This window comes from Gopherus flavomarginatus, chromosome 1 (genome assembly GCF_025201925.1).
Source record: "Gopherus flavomarginatus isolate rGopFla2 chromosome 1, rGopFla2.mat.asm, whole genome shotgun sequence".
Classification (NCBI taxonomy): Eukaryota; Metazoa; Chordata; order Testudines; family Testudinidae; genus Gopherus; species Gopherus flavomarginatus.
In genome coordinates this window covers 195,267,966-195,287,059 of record NC_066617.1, presented here as the reverse complement: position 1 = coordinate 195,287,059, position 19,094 = coordinate 195,267,966, and positions in this window count along the sequence as shown.

Here is a 19,094-nt window from a genome sequence, read left to right as displayed (position 1 = left end):
CACCACCACCCTTCCGGTCTAGTTCTGCTCACAGAGAAGGCTACAAGTGTTCACGCTGAACAACAAAACAGTATCTGAAGAGGCCCATGTATGCGTAGCAAGGTGGACCTAAATTCTACACTGAGCCTTGGGGGTTCTTACAGTAGCAAGAATTTCTGCAAAGTCAATTGAGAAGCAGACATTTGTAAACAGTGCAGTGTACTTGATGAGGTGTTTTTGCAATGCATTTTATCTTGCTCTCAATGTGTCAGCATGCCACAGAATTTAGTATTGGTTTGCATAACTGCACTGTAGTAGTTGTCAAGGGGAAAGATCAGAGGCTTTGGCAGCTGAATTATGGCAGTTGAGCATTTTGGCACGCGGGGATCATGTGCTGGCTGGAGCTTTTGGCACCTGTTCTCATCTGGATCTGGGTGTATATTGCAGAAAGTCATTGACAAACATTCATTCTAATTTTTAAGCATATTTACTTTGACTGTGTTTGTGCCCCTTCTGTGTTCGCTAAAATATTTATGGAAAGCAAACAAGTCAGCTGGCAGGAGTGGTCACTGAGAAAATCAAATGTAAGTAATTATTGCAGAATATTCACACAACAAACTTGGAATATGTAGTTATATGGATATGCTCTAGAATCCTCTTTCTAAGAGTTAAACATTCAATCGGGATTCAGAAACAGCCCTTATAATTTATGTTTCCAGTGAAACAGTACATATTCTTAACCTTCACAGAAATGTTTGGATAAAGTAGTAAATAATTGTGAACTTCAAATCTGTGATCTGTTAATGGCTAATTTGTTAACAAAGAGGGAGTATATTTGATTAATACAAGTCTGTCGCATCTTACGCGCATTTAACATGTGCGATTTCAGCTTTACATGGTCAGCAAAAACAAACGAGAAAAATAACAATTTAAATACTGTTTCTGTAGTGCGGGCAATTCTGCCCACCATTCAACTCAATTTAATTTTGACTACACGTGGTTTTCGCTTTACGTGCTAACCGCGGAATGGAACCCCCACGTAAGATGAGACTTTCCTGTAAATTGTTTCCTACAAATGGTTCAACCAGTATTATTCATTCCGTCTTCTCATGACAGTTCAATCCTTTGGATTAAATTTTCAGCATAAGGCCTGACCAATAATGATATAGCCAAATAACTTTCAGTATTGCAATAGTAAGTCCCTGCTTGAACAAGAATCTGAAGGGCCCCTCTGAAGTCAGTGGGAGTGCTCCTGTACTTAAATACCTCAGTGAAACAAGGGCCTAAATCGCCACATGACAACTGAAATGTTATACCATAATTGCCAGAGTATTATATGAAAGTACAAATAATTTCCAAAACTGTACTCAGAACAAATTTTACTTTGATGACCAAATGTCTGTTCATTTACTCAATAAGAGAGTCTGGAAACACAAGTATGTTGTCCACCATTTAATTTAAGCAAACCCATCTTCATTCAGATTGGACAAATTAATTTGGGGGCAAAATCAAACAAAAATAGAGAAAAGGAAAAAGAAAGGAAGAATAATTTGATGAACTCTGTCTCTAGTTGTAAATTGGTCTCTTTGGTCTCCAACCCACTCATTCTTCTGTTAGATATTTGTCTCTAGACAGCACCTCCATCAGGGCTGACAAGCTGGCAGAGTCCTATTAACTCTTCAGGTTGAATGACATCAACTGTTCCTTTGTCAGCAATACCTGATGTTTATGAATGATTGAAAACTATTTTAAAAAAATCCAGGAAAATTAATTTGATGAATAGTCTTTCATTTAGTGCATTATAGGTATCTAGCTAGATTTTTGAAGTTCAGCATGGCAAGAGTGTAACGTATTTATCAAAGGGAAAAGTGTGTTGGGGAGAGGAGAGGAGGAAGTAATGGAGTTCAAACGAAAGGGAAGAAATCAACAGATCAAACCAAATCAGGGAAGTAATTTTGTGGAACTATTAAAAAAAAAGTATATATGCTTCAAAACTGTCCAATTGTTGTACTATTTAAGTCATATCACAGTCTTTGTTTTAGTACCAGGGTAAACAATGCCATTCAAGATCACATGAAGACAGCTTCAACAGTTAAAATATTTAGTTCTCTAAAATGTTAGCTCTGATATTTTAGTAACAATTAGGAAATCGTAACTGTTGGCCAAATTGCTTAACATGAACTTCATGCAGCTGACATATTTTTTGTCATCACCTGCCAGGCCCAGCAATTTTGAGCATCTAAGAATCTGTGGCTTTATAACTTCCTATTCTATTCTGATTTCTCCCTTAGCATTTTCCAGAGATTCTTGCACACTACTGAAGCCCCAGAAAGCACGAAGCAAAAATAAGACACCTTCTTTTAGTGAATTTAGTGCCTGCTGAGTGATTTCAGCAGAATACGTAATGCAAGAAATAAGAGAAGTATATATTTTTTACTAATATCACATACTTATTATGGAACAGACATAGCATAACAATTCAAAATCTCAAACATATGGTTCTAATTCACAAGCCTTAGCCAGGAATACAACCTTCCAAGAGAGTTTCGCAAAGAATATAATCTCTTGGGGCTTGGTCCTGGTCCCATTCAGGTCAATTGATAAAATCCCATAGGGCAGGATCAATCCCTTGGGCAGTTCAAACTATCAGTTTGCTATTGGAATGTGCCACTTTTTTTCCCTCAACCATAAAATTCCTGTTAGTGTGACAGATTTTAATCCTTTCTAAGAGCTCCTTTATCTTTAGCTCCCTAAGTAAGTCTGCTCCATATCAGTAGTGATAAGGACCTGAGTCTCAGTTGATATAAATCTGCTTGGCTCTATTTACTGCAATGGAGTAATGCTGATTTACACATCTGAAGATCTGACCATAAAAGACATTGCTACCTGTTAAGCATTCAGTTCCCGGTGTGAAGTGTCATGATAGCCTTTGTTCAGTTTCAAATAGGCAGGCATGCACATGAAATATTTACATATTAAGGAAGTTTAAAACAAATTCACTCAACCCTAAAGGAGAATAAACAACTCTTTCACTTCTAGAGATGATCACTAAATATTAGGGCAGTGTGAGGAATCTTGCCCTGAATTTGTATTACTGAAGAAAAAGTATGGAAAAATAGCTTAGTTATTTAAAATAATTGAGATCTGGCATATATGATGCTAAGCCCACTACATTGTTTATATATCTGAGTGTGTGATATAGCATAGATATAATGTGTCTATAGACAGAGAAAGGTTTTAGTATCACATGACTAATCTTAATTATTTACGAAGATTAATTGGCGTTAAGCATACTTCAAACACCATTAAAATCAATGGGAGTTTGGACATTTTAAATATTAATAACATAACAGCAGATGAGAAAAATGATAGGGCAATATTCCATGACAATAGCTACAAACTATAACACCTTTATATGAAATACTAGTTGACAATCATGAAAACCAGGTCAAAGTTTACAGCTTCCATTTTAGATTCAGCCACAGTTGTTTATTCTGTCCAAATAAAAGCCACTTCTCACAATGATTGCTCGTGTGTCTCCTGTGGATAGCTCTCAGCCCTACAGGGACTGGAAAGTCATGTTTGTACAATGGAAAATTAATTTATTTTTCTTTTCCTGAATAAATGAAGCAAAATAAATTCCCTAGGGCCAGATCATCATCCTCTGTTCCAGCCACTTTGCACTGCTCAGGCAGCTCAGTGGCCCAGATATGGCCTCAAACCTCTGTCTGTAGCATGCCATTTCCAGCTTTCATGGCTGCTTTAAGAATACTTCGAGTTGTAGTGGTCAAACAAGTGATTATAGCAGATCTTGCAATGTTACTGTCTTTGAGACTGATTTTCCTATGCCTTTCCCCTGTGCAATGACAGTGTAAAACACTTTCAGATCAGAATAGTTGCATTTTATATTTACATTGCACTCGCTTAGCACTGGTGCAAGGTTAACAGCCATATTTTAAAGAATATGAATCTTTTTTGCAAATGTATTTTAGTCCTCTTGTCTGATATTTAGATTATTTCTATTTTACATAAATTAGCACCAGCATAACAACCAGAGCTGGACTCAGAACTTTCCAAACAGAACAGAGTTTTGCTAGAAAATGCAGATTTGTCAAACCAGGAATGCTTTGCAGAAACATATAAGGTTTGACAAACTTTCAACTAGCTGGTTTCCTGCCAGATTACTTGGCAGACTGCTGGGAAGCCCGAATGTACAGGATCCATGGCTGTGAGGCAGCTCTACCATGTGGAACATTACATAAGAATGTTCATACTGGGTCAGACCAATGGTCCATCTAGACAGTATCCTCTCTTCTGATAGTGGTCAATGCCAGGTGTCCCAGAGGGAGTGAACAGAAAGGGTAATAATCATCAAGTGATCCATACATGGGGACCTCAGCTGTAGCAGGGGCTCTCAGGGCTTCTGTTGTGTTGTGGGGGCCTCCCCTAACTCCAGCGACAGCTCAGGGACTCCCTGGGAATCTGGTAATTTGGTTCATTTTTTACCAAAAAGGAGCAGCAAAGCCATTGGATTTTTCCAAAACAGAAATTTTTAAAATGTACTACTACTACTACTACTAATAATAATGTTAGTTTTAAAGCTGCTGTTCCCAGTCTTGAATGGAACAAAATCTATAAAGGAGAGATGATGAAATCTTTCAGACAAATTTTTTTTGGCAAAAAATGAAGATTCATGAAAAGTTTCACAAATTCATGTTAGTTTTGCCTAATCGTTCCCCTCCAAAATTCTGAAAACGTTTAATCCACTGTTTATCTTTCTGAAGCAAAACATTTTTGATTGTTTCATTTCAAAATTTCCTTCAGTTTTATTTTTTTAATGTTAAATTTTCTAATTTTGAAACAAAATGTTTTATTTCACATGAAACAACTTTTTCGATTCTCTGAAAATAACTGTTTTCAGGTTGACTCAAAACTATTTTTTTCAAATTTTTTTTGACTCGCCAGCAAACTGAAATAAGTTATTTCTATAGATTTAGTATAAATGCATCTCTATTGTCAAACTGGTGCCAGTGCCTATAATATAGGCAGGTTCTTAGCTAGAGCATATTTTTTCAACACCTGTAGATTATTCTTAAGGCTTTTGTTATCATTCGGTACCTCCATATCCAGGGTGTTTTTGCACCTCCACTGTCAACTCCAGTCAAGAGATTTTTCTCTTCTGTTCATGCCCAGTTTAAGCAGTAGTTTCCCGCAGAGTGTCCAATCTCTTATTGATCAATCCATTCCCTAATATAATTACAACTGAAGCTCAAGGCAGACTCTAGCCATGTGCATGCCTTGATGCTGTGTATCTCAATGTTTATCTAGTGCAGGGGTCAGTAACCTTTCAGAAGCGGTGTGCCGAATTTTCATTTATTCACTCTGATTTAAGGTTTCATGTGCCAGTAATACGTTTTAACATTTTTAAAAGTTCTCTTTCTATAGGTCTATAATATATAACTAAACTATTGTTGTATGTAAAGTAAATAAGGTTTTTAAAATGTTTAAAAAGCTTAATTTAAAATTAAATTAAAATGCAGAGCCCCCCAGACTGGTGGCCAGAACCCAGGCAGTGTGAGTGCCACTGAAAATCAGCTCATGTGCTACCTTCAGCACGCATGCCATAGGTTGCCTACCCCTGATCTAGTGTTTGAGACTGCTATGTTTGTTTCTATATAAAGGACAGTATTTTTATTATGCGCCCTATGTTTGCCTGTTTTTTTGTCACAAGTATTTGCTATTGAGGATACATTTTTAGTGAGATACCTACCTATTGATATTTATGTTTTATTTACTAGTATGGTCACCCTCAGGATGATTTGATAAGACACATTTTTGGCAAAGGTAGAAATGCCATTTAATCAATTTTGGTCTTGGTTTTGGTTATTAATGCTTAAAATGTAAGATAAAATATTGCTCTTACTTCCATGAAAACATGATGGCCATCCCATCACCACATAAAAATGTTTCACGTCATAGAAAGTTCGACTAGTCCCAGAAACATCTCTAGTCAAAATTTGTTTTTGACAGCATCTCAGATTTCAGTATTTTGAACTGAAGAAAAAAGTGGGATAATTTCTGGGGAGGGGGGAGGGGAAAATATGATTGACATTCTTCCTCCACACACATTTTTTCTTGACTCCTGCCACTCCCACATGCTTGTGAAAATGAAGAAAAAGCAAAACACTCCGACATTCTTTTATAGGGCACTCTCTTCCCCCAGCCTTTCAGATGGCTAATATTTAGTTCATAAATGAACTATAAATCATATTCCCATGCTAAGATGTGGTGATTGAACTTGGAATACTACCTCATGACTTCCACATCTCCATTTGCTTTCACCCCCTGGAGCAGTGTGACATTTTCTAGAGATTGGGTAGCTTACAGTGGTGCAATTTTTATCTATCTTGGAGCTCCTAATCTTAATCCCGACAGGGAATAGCAGTGAGTTTATGAACTGATGATCAGGAGCTTCTACAGAGTTTGTTCTGGCTGACAGCAAACTATAGTTTTAATTCATTTTGATTCATTCTTGGTAAGAACATCTTCTACTTATAACTACTCTGTATAATCATTTTTAAAGGCAAAAAAATGGCATCACTGCCAAATGTTTGACACATCTGGGTGTTTGCTGAGATCCTACATATAGTCAATACATGTATGTTCTTGAATATACCGTCTTAGGCTGTGCAGCTCAGATAGTATTCAACAGGGAGTTTGGCAAATATCTTGACCCCACTGTAGTCAATGGGAGTATTCTCATTGATTTTTACGAGGGTCAGAATTTCATCCTTAAGTCTTCTTAAGAAAGGAATACTTGTTTTGTTTAGATTTTGTAATCAAGGCCTAAATGAGTATAATAACCAAATCAGTGAATTAAATAAAAAGGAAGCTGAAGCCCGAACATATGCCATTCATCTTTTGTCACTTTCAATCAGGAAAACTTAAATTTTCTGGCCTGCTTTACTGCTCTTAAGCATCTTTTGTCAGGGCTTATCTGTCTTGCCTGTCTTCATTTTTTCGTGGGTCTTGTTCTTAGTCTCATTTTTCTTCTTTATCATAGTTTCACTTGGTTATGCACCATTGCTTCACATTCCATTCAGTTTTTTCATAGCTAAAGAGGCTATTTTAAGATTTAGAAGAATTGCAGAGGTGAGACACAGCCTAAATATTCCTACAACAAGCTGTAATGGCTAGAGGCTTTTACTCATAATATTTGTCACTTCCTATATGTGGATTTTGCTAAATGGGTAACAATGTAGAGACAAAGTGTAACATTGCCTGATGTTTCTTCTTGAATAACTTCATGCAGGGTATTATGCACCTATCTCTTAATTTTCTTTGATGTGATTACCAGTCTCATTCCTATGTATACACATCACCAGAGATAGTTAGTATTTTCACTGGTATGGTGACACATTAATGAATATGTCTTTTCCAGTGGTAGTTCTCCAGTACCTTATGCCATTAGAATTTGCTTTTCTTAGTGCATCACAGAACTATGACCTACAGTTTTTTATGAACTGCCACATATATTATGTTAAATATTATATCATCCTTATAAATGAGATATCGGACCTAAGACCTCACCTGCTGTTTCAGGCTGCAATTCAGCAAAGCACTTAAATGTCTAATATTCTGCTCTCTCACTACCTTCCAGTGTGACCGTGAAAAAGTAGCTTAGGGCTTGTCTACCCTGGAAAGTTAATTTAGTAAGGTAGAGTGTGAATTTCAGACACAGGAATAACTTAAAGCCCTAATAACTCCATGTATGGACACTCTTATCTCAGAATAAGAGTGCCTTATTCCTGTTTAGTTTAATACAATTTGAAAGTAGATTAAGCTAAATGGGAAAAAGATACTATTATTCTGGAATAAGAGTGTCCACACATGGAGTTACCCTAGGGCTTGTCCATCTGTACACAAGCCCTAAATTTCTCCTTGCCTCAGTCCCCATCTGTAAAATGGGAATAATAATATTTCCCTATGTCACAGGGGTGTTATGAGGAGAAATACATTAAAAATTGTGAGATACTCAGACATTCTGGTAATGATGCCATAAATATCTACAATATATAGATATAGAAATCAGTGATTCAAGTGGTTTGCTGTATCAGGGCTTCAGTGATGCCCTGGCCTCAGCATTATGCCAGTGATCTGATTAATCAAACTGAAAATCTGAAGAAAGAATACTGTGATGAGTAAAGGAAAAGTAACGTTGAATTTAATTGCACATGTTAGATCTCCTCATGTAATCAGTAATAATATAAGCAAGTACCTTCATATTTCACTTTGTTCAAATTCTTCAAGTGGTCTTCAAGGATCAAAGACTTTATGTGCATTCCTTCTCCTTACCTCTTCATGAAGAAGGGACCTATGTGAGATCTGTTGCTGTCAGCTTGGTTTCTGTCAGAAGAAGCTATAAATATGCGCATAAGGAAAAATTCTTCATCTCTTGGCTGTTTTAAGTCTAACAGGGCAGAAAACTGAACAGGGAGGTAGAAATACCCCTAGCGTTATTTTGGGTAGCCTTAAAAGACTTTGGGAAACTGGCAGATTGCTACATCTCTGCTACCTTTTGAAATGATAGACTGTGACTCACCTGTACATAATATTTTATTTGCTTTAACCTCACAATAACTCTCATTTCTTTTTCTTAGCTAATAAACCTTTAGCTGGTTTACTATAGAATTAGATACCAGCATTGTCTTTGGTGTGACATCTGGGATGCAATCAACCTGGGTGAGTGATTGGTCATTTGAGACCAGTTGCAACCTCAATATTTTGAGGTAAGTGATGATTTATCACGTAGTCCAGCTAGCCTCAATTGCTAGATAAACTGGAATGCTAAGGAGACTGTCTGTGACTCCATTATAAGACTACTGTAGTATTTTAGGAGTTCACATTTGGTAGTGAGTTGCTGAAATCTATTTATATGACCATCAGTTGAGGTGTCTTCTTGCTTTTTGACAGTCTGCTCTGAGGTTGGCGCACTCAGTTGTGAGCTACTTTAGACAGCGTAACAACTGGTGTAGTTGTGACAGGATTCACAAACTGCAGGTTGAGTGGGTTTATAAATCATAACCCCAGCACCGTTCAAACTTTAAATTTGATATTGAATATTTTGAAATCTAAATTTTAGTTACAATGAGTGACTTACAATCATACGATTGTCTTAACAGAAAAGGCCATGAGGAATTGTGCAAAAATACAGGAATTTCCTTTAAAAAGAAAACTGCAGGTAAGAAACTGAGAGCTTTGCTAATGTGTTGATCAAGAGGCTAGTGGAGTCTGAGCACCCTCCTGCCCCAGATAACCCAGAGACCACTGCAGTGGGACTGCTTCTTCTGCAGCACCTGGAAGTCCAGAAAGAATGTGAACACCAGCAAATAATGCCACAGCTATGTATCAAGGAGAAAAGAGAATCTCAGGTTGGCACTCGGTCATCAGCTACTCCAGACAGCATGACTTGCCTGTTAAAAAAACAAAATATCTGAGAGGATTTTGAATCATTTTATAACTACATGAAAAACAGTAAAAATTGAGATTTAATATGTTTTCAATAATTAACACAAAAAGTATGGAAATGTAAGGGCTTTTTAGACAAGAATGGATGAGTCAAATTTTAAGGTATTTTGTATTAATATGTGATAAGCAAGGGGCACAATCTGAGAGGATTTCATGTCAATATTCAAGAACTGGGAAGAAATGGTGTAATATCTTAGACCTTATAGTAAAATCATAAAAATCTGAGGGGATATTAAATCACCAAGAGATAATTAGAGTAAATTAAGACAAATATTAGGAAATAGCATGTCACCATTTTAGAACTGGGAAGAAAATGGGGCAAACCTTCTAAACTGAGAATTCGCACCAAACAACATGGCTATCCTTTGTCACGTGTCATTCCTTTCTTCCTTTTCTTCCCAATGAGAAATGTATGTGAGGTTAATTTACTGTATTGGCTGTGTTTATTTTATGCCTAGCATTCTCTGTGTGTTGATTATTGAAGGCATGTCTTAGAAGGGTACTTTGGACTGGGAACAAAAAATGAGGATCTCTGAGGCCGTTCTCAAATCCTACAGGAGATTGTTGCAGAAGCTCCTGAGAAAGCATTGCTATCTTTCCCCCTGCCATGGATCGCTCCATCCTGCCTGAGTAGCAGACCATGATTCTCATCATGGTGATTCAGATGATCTTTAGGTATTTTGTGCCCTGACCATTACAAACTTGTAGTCTCTGGTGAGTGTAGTGAATTAAAAGGTAAAGAATAGGGCTTCAGGAAACTTAAAAAAAACGCAAAACATGTAGTTCTAGTAATAAGTAAAGGAGATGGTAGAGACTGGTACTAAACCCCCTTACACAGAACCAATGCCAGTTCAATTGCATTCAGTATATCCCTGCTCCTCAAGGCTCTGGCAAAGCCTTTTTGGAAATATAGCACCTGCCAGCATGTAGTGGCAGCCACCATAACTGCTAGGAACTCTGGCTCTTAACTTGAGAATGGAGAAACAGGATTTTGAGACACTTTAAATATTTTTGATTAGTGTCTGTTGGGTGGTGATGACAGTGGATCTCCAGTGAAAAACTGTCTGTGGGTTGGTTGGGCTATTACTCTGCCTCCTGGATGGCTGAAGCTGCCCTGTCCTGCTGCACATACAGGAGAGCTTCTCTTCTATTTGCATTGTGTAATAAAGATGGCTTGTCATCTGCAGGGGCTGAATTCTGGTTCTAAAAGCACGAGCATCTATTGCCCCTGCTAAAGGACTAGGTCCACTAGCTTGGAACCAGTAGCATTGTTCTTCTGCTCTCCTTGGTTTTTTTTTCTCCCCTCATTAAGATTGTTCTTGATGAGCTTAATAGGAATGAGATATCAGCCCACTAGGGTTGGTATCCATACTTCATTATATGGAAAGGAATCAATGACATTGTACAGCAGATTAAGTATTCCAATAAACCTCCCAGGAAAAAAGCAATTCCAAGGTCCTCGATTGACAAACTTAAAAACAACTCTTTTCTTTATTCATGGAACAAGTATAGCACAAACAGCTTTGGTGTGTGTGTCTCAGTCCTGACCTGCAAAGGAACACCTATCAGAGTCAGATATTCTTCTTCCTTTGGTCACTTAGTCCTTTCCTTTGCTGAAACTGCCAATGAATAGTCATTGGGATATCAATAATGACTACTGTTCCCTTGCTTCAGCCTAGCCTAAGTCTTAGCTGAAACACATACAAGTGATCTTTTCTCTTCAGAAATTGACAGTCAAACCATGGGGAGACTAAATCTGAAGACCTTGCTTTGCTTTAGTGCTAGATTTCAGTCACCTTCAAAGACTGAATACCATATTATTCCTAAGTAAAAAATTAGCAGATTTAATACAAAAATATATACCTACAGCCAAGGATTTTCACACCACTTTAACAACTTAATACTTTTGTTTAAAGATTATTTAATAGAATTTTAATTGCTAGTGTATAGTTTCTATATCAACTCTTACAAAAACTCTTCTTGCACACTGTAGACATACTCTGGGCCAGATTCCTTTTCCTAGTTCCAGTACCTTCATTACATTATCGATGATTCTGCTTTGTAACGGACCTGTTAAAATAACTGCATGACTTTTGATATATTCAAATATGTTCAGTACAGCTGAAGTGAACATTCTAAGGCAAAGAGTGCTTCTGGTTGGTTTTGTTCGTCATGGCTAGCTCTGCAAAATTACTATCCAACATGTTGTTCCAGTCCTCAGTGCTAACTCCTGACTATCAAATGTGATGCAGTCTATTTTATAGGGAAGGAGCTTGACAACTTAATAGGCCTTTTTCAATCAAGTATTCTCAACTTTACAACAATTTTTTCAGTTTTTTACGTCATTGCCAATTTATGCATTTTTTTAGATTTGCACTTCAAATCAAAGGTTAAAAATCAAAGTGATGATCAAAATGTAAATGTAATCTTTCCAAGTTATAAAAAGAATGGTCCGACAGTCAAACTATGCCTTTTAAGAAAACTGCTTATGTGTACAGCAACAGCAATAGAACAATTTTTTTCTTTGAATTTTGAATTTTTACATGAATTTGCTTTGATGGCATTTTCACCTTTTTCATAGAATCATAGAAGATTAGGGTTGGAAGAGACCTCAGGGGGTCATCTAATTGAATCCCCTGCTCAAAGCAGGACTAACACCAACTAAATCATCCAAGTTAAGGCTTTGTCAAGCCAGGACTTAAAAACCTCTAAGGATGGAGATTCCAACTCCTCCCTAGGTAACCCATTCCAGTGCTTTACCACCTCCTAGTGAAATAGTGTTTCCTAATATCCAACCTAGACCTCCCCCACTGCAACTTGAGACCATTACTTCTTGTTCTGTCATCTGCCACCACTGAGAACAGCCAAGTTCCATTCTCTTTGGAACCCCCCTTCAGGTAGTTGAAGGCTGCTATCAAATCCCCCCTCACTGTTCTCTTCTGCAGACTAAATAACCTCAGTTCCCTCAGCCTCTCCTTGTAAGTCATGTGCAGCAGCCCCCTAATCATTTTTGTTGCCCTTCGCTGGACTCTATCCAATTTGTCCACATCCCTTCTGGGGACCAAAACAGTATGCAATGCTTCAGATGAGGCCTCACCAGTGTCTAATAAAGGGAATAATCACTTCCCTTGATCTGCTGTCAGTGCTCCTACTGATGAAGCCCAATATGCTGTTGGCATTTTTGGCACCAAGGGCACACTGCTGACTTATCCAGCTTCTCTTCCACTGTAATCCCCCAAGTCCCTTTCTGCAGAACTGTTGCTTAGGCAGTCAGTCCCCAGCCTGTAAGTGCAGGACTCTGCACATGTCCTTGTTGAACCTCATCAGATTTCTTTTGGCCCAATCCTCCAATTTGTCTAGGTCAAGCTTGACCCTATCCTTACCCTCCAGTGTATCTACCTCTCCCCCCAGCTTAGTGTCATCTGTGAATTTGCTGAGGATGCAATTAATCCCATCATTCAGATCATTGATAAAGATATTGAACAAAACAGGCCCCAGGACCGACCCCTGGGGCACTCCGCTTGATACCAGCTGCTTTTATTTGCATTCTGAAAATATTTACCAAATGAGCTTGATGGCGGGAATGTGCATGTAAACAGTAAATATTAGGCACATACTGCAAAATATTTATAGTTAACATCCCCCATTCACGTATGCAAATATTAGCAGTGGAAATGTAATTAAAACTTGCATAACATCCAGTCATAGAATAGAAATGTACTGTATTCAATTAGAATAGCTAGCATTACAAAAAAAAAAAACACGTCTACAATGAGCTGCTCATGAAAAAGATATAGACCAAGAATTATTTGTGCAAATAGCTGTGTAGGCGCTATGGGGATGAACATCTAGATGTAAAATGTGGACAAATTAAGGAGCAAATAATTTTGAATAATACATTCATCCAAAAAGTATGACCTGTTGACAGAAAGAGATAAAATTTGACATAAATTGTTCATTACTAATTATATGCCTACACATGAGTTACATGTTGGGTCACAGACTTTCAGTAGACAGCAGCTGTTCATTATTTATATAGAATCTGTGGTAGGTCTAAAGTGCACCCTGTAATACTGTGTCATGCATTCTTAACAAAAAGACATAAATCAGAGCAAGGAGTGAAGTACAATAAACAAATAAGCCATTTTACCAACTCTTGCAATTTTATCACGTTTTGCTATATATATATATATATATATATATATATATATATATATATATATATATATATATATATATATATATATATATTTTTAAAGTCCCAGCTGCATGAAAATCTGACCTTTATTTTTTTAAAAGTTTCTACCCATCATGGTTACAGAGAAAAGCTTAAACATGTGAAACCTAAAGGCTCAAAACTACAAGGCAAAAAAAAAACCCCAAAATATTTGAGTCTTATTTTTTTCCATGCTTGGCACTGGCAATACTGTAACTGTATCCTCACTGGTGACAAGTGACTAATGCTCAATTTGTAACTGATTATAGGCTTAATCCTGTACCTCCTATTCACCACATAGCAAATATTGGTGTTTCCTTGCTTTCAGAAAGGAAATATATTAGAGCTGCCATTTTGTACTTCTACAGTTACAGTCTGGTCTTAGATTGTTGTAATTCTCTGTGAACTATTTGTTGTCAAAAGAGTGGGAGGAGTAGGAATACGATACCTAGAAAAATTAGTTATGGCATACTGAGTTGTTTACCACAGGTTAACAGGCTCAATCTGGATAAAGATGGAAGTAACAAAAAGATATTACTATTTGACAGGTTTTGGGTAGCTGACATGAAATAAATTTGTTGGCAACTTCTCTTCCAAACAAAAACTACTGTCACAGCTGACAAAATGCCCATATTAGTAGGTGTTACCCACTTCATTTAATTTGAGAGCATTTTATCTTAAGTAGGTATAGAGAAAGAAGAAAGCAGCAATGGGGAGTAGAAAAGGATTTGCTAATCATGATTCTGCACAGAAAGCAAAACTGTAAGTACCCAGAAAATTCAGTAGAGGGAATGCTGGCATGAGAATGACTGTTGGGCATACTCAGTAGTTGCTCCAAGCCAGTGACTAGCCAACAATATTAAGGGGTGGGGGATTCATTCAGTCTAAATACTTTATTTATATGGCACCCTATTTGATTGCCTTTAAAACCAGGAATAACAATACCAATCTTTCTTCCCATCCTGTATGAACAATAAGTTGATTTATTTGTGAGTATGAGTTCTAAGTTATTTGTATGAGAAACCTTTTGAGGGAAAAAGTCAAAACCAAGTTTTGCCTTTAGTTCTGAACATCAAATTACATTAATGTCTGCCTGCTCACAAACCTTAGTGCATGGTGGATGAGCCAAACAAACAAAGCTGGGGTGTTTGCCCACATGCACATGCCTAAATTCACACATGAGCTGATAGGTTTTCCCACCAGGATAATTCAACAAAAATTAGTCATCAAGAGAAGATGGTTTTGGGAATGAACAAGAATCCCTGTTTGCCAAGAGGGGAGCTAAGCATGGTGAGCTTGCCACAAAGGGCTCAGTCTTGGAAGGTGCCAAGCCTGATCTAATGAAGCACTTAGGCACATTTATAACTATGTGATTTGTCCCACTGACTACTTCAATGTTTTACTGGATCAGAATCATAGTACTGAGCACCTTTCAGATTGACTCCTAACATGATCATGGACCAGACTCTGTTTGCTGACAAGGCAGGAAAGATTGGATTTAGACAGAGAGAATGCAATTTTCATTCCACATTCCAGCTCTGTTTAACAAAAGAATTAAGTGGACGGGCTATGGTTTTGGTCACAAAATGAATGAGAAATCTTTTTGAAAGGCATCAGAGGGAAAAGGATGTATTTGAGCACATACTGAAATAAGAGTGTAAATGTTATGCTGAAACTGTGATGCAGTATCACAAATCATACAGTAATTTTAATTTACACGAGGGCCAAATTTTCTGCTATACTGAAGTCAACTTGGTACAATGAGAAGGGGCAGAGGAGCCATCAGAGAACCAGTTACAACTCCTTTATTCTCAAGGCTTAGTGGACCTAGCCCTGGACTAATTTAAACTAACTTATTCTACCTGGTCATGGTCCATGAGGAATCACTAGAGCTGGTCAGGAAAACTCTGATGAAACTGTATTCCATTGGAATATGCAGTTCTGGTGGAATTGCATCAGTTTTTTGAGACATTCAGAAGAACATTGGGCAAAATGTTCTAACGACATTAAAAGGCCTGTTTTGACATTTTCTGAATGAAACTTTTTGGTATGTATGTTTGCTTCAAAATGACTTTGTTTTGAAATTTTGTTAATGAAACAAAATACTTTGCAATAGGGCTGTTGATAAATCACAGTTAAGTCATGCAATTAACTCAAAACAATTAATTGTGATAAATTGCACATTTAATCACACTATTAAACAATAGAATACCAATTGAAATGTATTAAATATTTTTGGATGTTCTTCTACTTTTTCAAATACATTGATTTCAGTTACAACACAGAGTACAAAGTGTACTGTGCTCACTTTATATTATGTTTGATTACAAATATTTGCACTGTAAAAATGATAAAACAAATAGTATTTTTCAAATCATCTCATACAAGTACTGTAGTTCAATCTCTTGATCATGAAAGTGAAAGTTACCAATGTGGGTTTTTTATTACATAACTGCACTCAAAAAAAATATGTAAAACTTTAGAGACTACAAGTCCTCTCAGTCCTACTTCTTGTTCAGACAATCTCTCAGAAAAAAAACTTTTTACATTTATGGGAGATAATGCTGCCTGCTTCTTATTTACAGTGTCACCTGATAATGAGAACAGGCATTTGCGTGGGATTTTTGTAGCCAGCATTGCAAGGTATTTACAAGCCAGATATGCTTAACATTTGTATGCCCCTTCATGTTTCAGCCACCGTTCCAGAGGACATAATTCCATGCTGATGATGCTCATTAAAGAAAAAATGTGTTAATCAAATTTGTGACTGAACTCCTTGGGGGAGAATTTTATGCCTCCTGCTCTGTTTTACCTGCATTCTGCCATATATTTCATGCTATAGCAGTTTCAGATGATGACCCAGCACGTGTTGTTCATTTTAAGAACACTTTCACTGAAGATTTGACAAAACACAAAGAAGGTACCAATGTGAGATTTCTAAAGATAGCTACAGCACTCAACCCAAGGTTTAAGAATTAGAAGCGCCTTCCAAAATCTTAGAGGGACTAGGTGTGGAACATGCTTTGAGAAGTCTTAAAAGAGCAACACTCTGATATGGAAACTACAGAACCTGAAGTACCAAAAAAGAAAATCAACCTTCTGTTGGTAGCATCTGACTCAGATAATGAAAATGTATGTGCGTTGGTCTGCAATGCTTTGGATTATTATGATGCAGAACCCATCCTTGGCATGGACACACGTCCTCTGGAATAGTGGTTGAAGCATGAAGGGACATATGAATCTTTAATACATCTGGCACATAAATATCTTGTGACGCCAGCTACAACAGGGCCATGAGAATGCCTGTTCTTACTTTCAGGTGACATTGTAAATAAGAAGCAGGCAGCATTATCTCCTGCAAATGTAAACAAACTTGTTTGAGCGACTGGCTGAACAAGAAGTAGGACTGAGAAGACTTGTAGTCTAGCATGGAGCACCCATGGAGAAAAATTAGTGGGTGCTGAGCACCCACCAGCAGCTCCCTGTGGTCCTGTCCCTCCTCCCTGCTCCAGCTCACCTCTGCCTCCGCCTCCTCTGTGAGCACACTGCAGCGTCCTACTTCCTCCCTCCCTCCCTCCCAGCACTTGTGCCATGAAACAGACCTTTCGTGGGACAGGGAGGGAGAAGGGAGGAGGGAGAACGCGGCGTGCTGGGGGAAGAGGCGGGCCTGGGGTGGGGATTTGGGAAAGGGATCCAGTAGGGACAGGGAGGGGGCAGATTTGGATCAGGGACTTTGGGGAAGGGACTGGAAGGGGACGGGGCGGGGGGTGTGGGACACAAGCACCCACCGGCTCCGGAGAAAGTTGGCGCCTATGGTCTCTAGTTTTACATTGTTTTATTTTTGAGTGCAGTTTTTCTTTGTATGTAATTCTACATTTGTAAATTCAACTTTCGCGATAAAGAGATTGCACTGCAATACTTGTATTGGGTGAATTGAAAAATACTATTTCTTTTGTTTTTTACAGTGCAAATATTTGTAATAAAAATAATGTAAAGTGAGCACTGTACACTTTGTATTCTGTGTTGTAATTGAAATCAATATATTTGAAAAGTAGAAAATATTCAAAAACATTTAAATAAATGGTTCTATTGTTGTTTGAGTGTGATTAATCATGCAATTAATTGTGATTAAAAAAAATCGCTTGACAGCGCTACTTTGGAAATTTCATTTAATTGTTAATTTTGACTTTTTGTTCTGATTTTAGAATGAAAACAAATTTTGAAACTTTAGTATTTCCTGAGGAACAGTGTAATCACTTTTACTCTGATCACTCTTCACTTTTTCCATGCTTTGATTCAACTGCAAATAAATATCAAGGACAGCTGGTTGAAATTATTGATGCAAAAATTTTTCCTGATCAAAAACCAGAATGTTTTTACAGAAAATATGTATGTATATATTTGTAAAATATTTGTTTTCCCATATAAAATATATGTTTTGTTTCAACTTAAAATATCACTTTTTTGGTTTTTGATTAAAAAAAAGGTGAAACAAATGAAAATTAATTGAAAATAACAATTCCACATAGAAATGTTGAGGGTTTTTTCTGGCTTAATGGCATCTTTTTAAACTGAAAAACAAAAATATTTTATTTTCTAACAAAATAATAGTTCATTTTATTTTGAAATGTTGATTTTTAAACAATTCTGTTTTGCACTAGTCAAAATTTTCTGAAGGAAAACTGAACATTTTCAAATCACATTTTTCTTTTGGTTGAAGTTTCAGTGGTAAAAAATGTTGGTTCCCAATCAGCGTAATTAAATAGGAGTAATTAAATGTTGTCAGTCCCCTAAAACCGTCATGTTTAAAGTGGTTTCATTTTAACATACCTGTGTTTCTAGCATGAACATGGCAAAGCAATGGTAGAAGGTTTCATCATGATTAATTTCTGCCATCTTTAAGAACCATTGGGTAATATTAAATTCCTCACCAGCTAAAGGTAACCTAACACAGGCTCTCTTGTGCTGAGTCCTTTTATTTTAAATCAACTCTATGTGCATTCACATTACAGTTTGGTTCTGATAGCTTCTTCGAAGCATTTACAAAGGAAGCACAGCACAAGTCACCAATTTAAACAGAGCAGACCATGGCGAAAGAAGCAGCTAATGATACAACAATTATCTCACAGATGAATAAATCTATGATGTTAACTTATCGGGGAATAGCTAGGCCAGCTACTTTGAAAGTGATTTCATCATATCCCATGGGAATCTCTTCCTGTCTAAGCTTTCTATTTGCACTGCATAAAAATAAATCATTGATCTTGAGAAACAGTTTGTTAAATGTCCTTGTTCATGAGAACAAGGGGAAAACAGCAAAGGTTAAGTAACAATGACATACTGTTATGTAAATCATTAGCCACTACTAAAC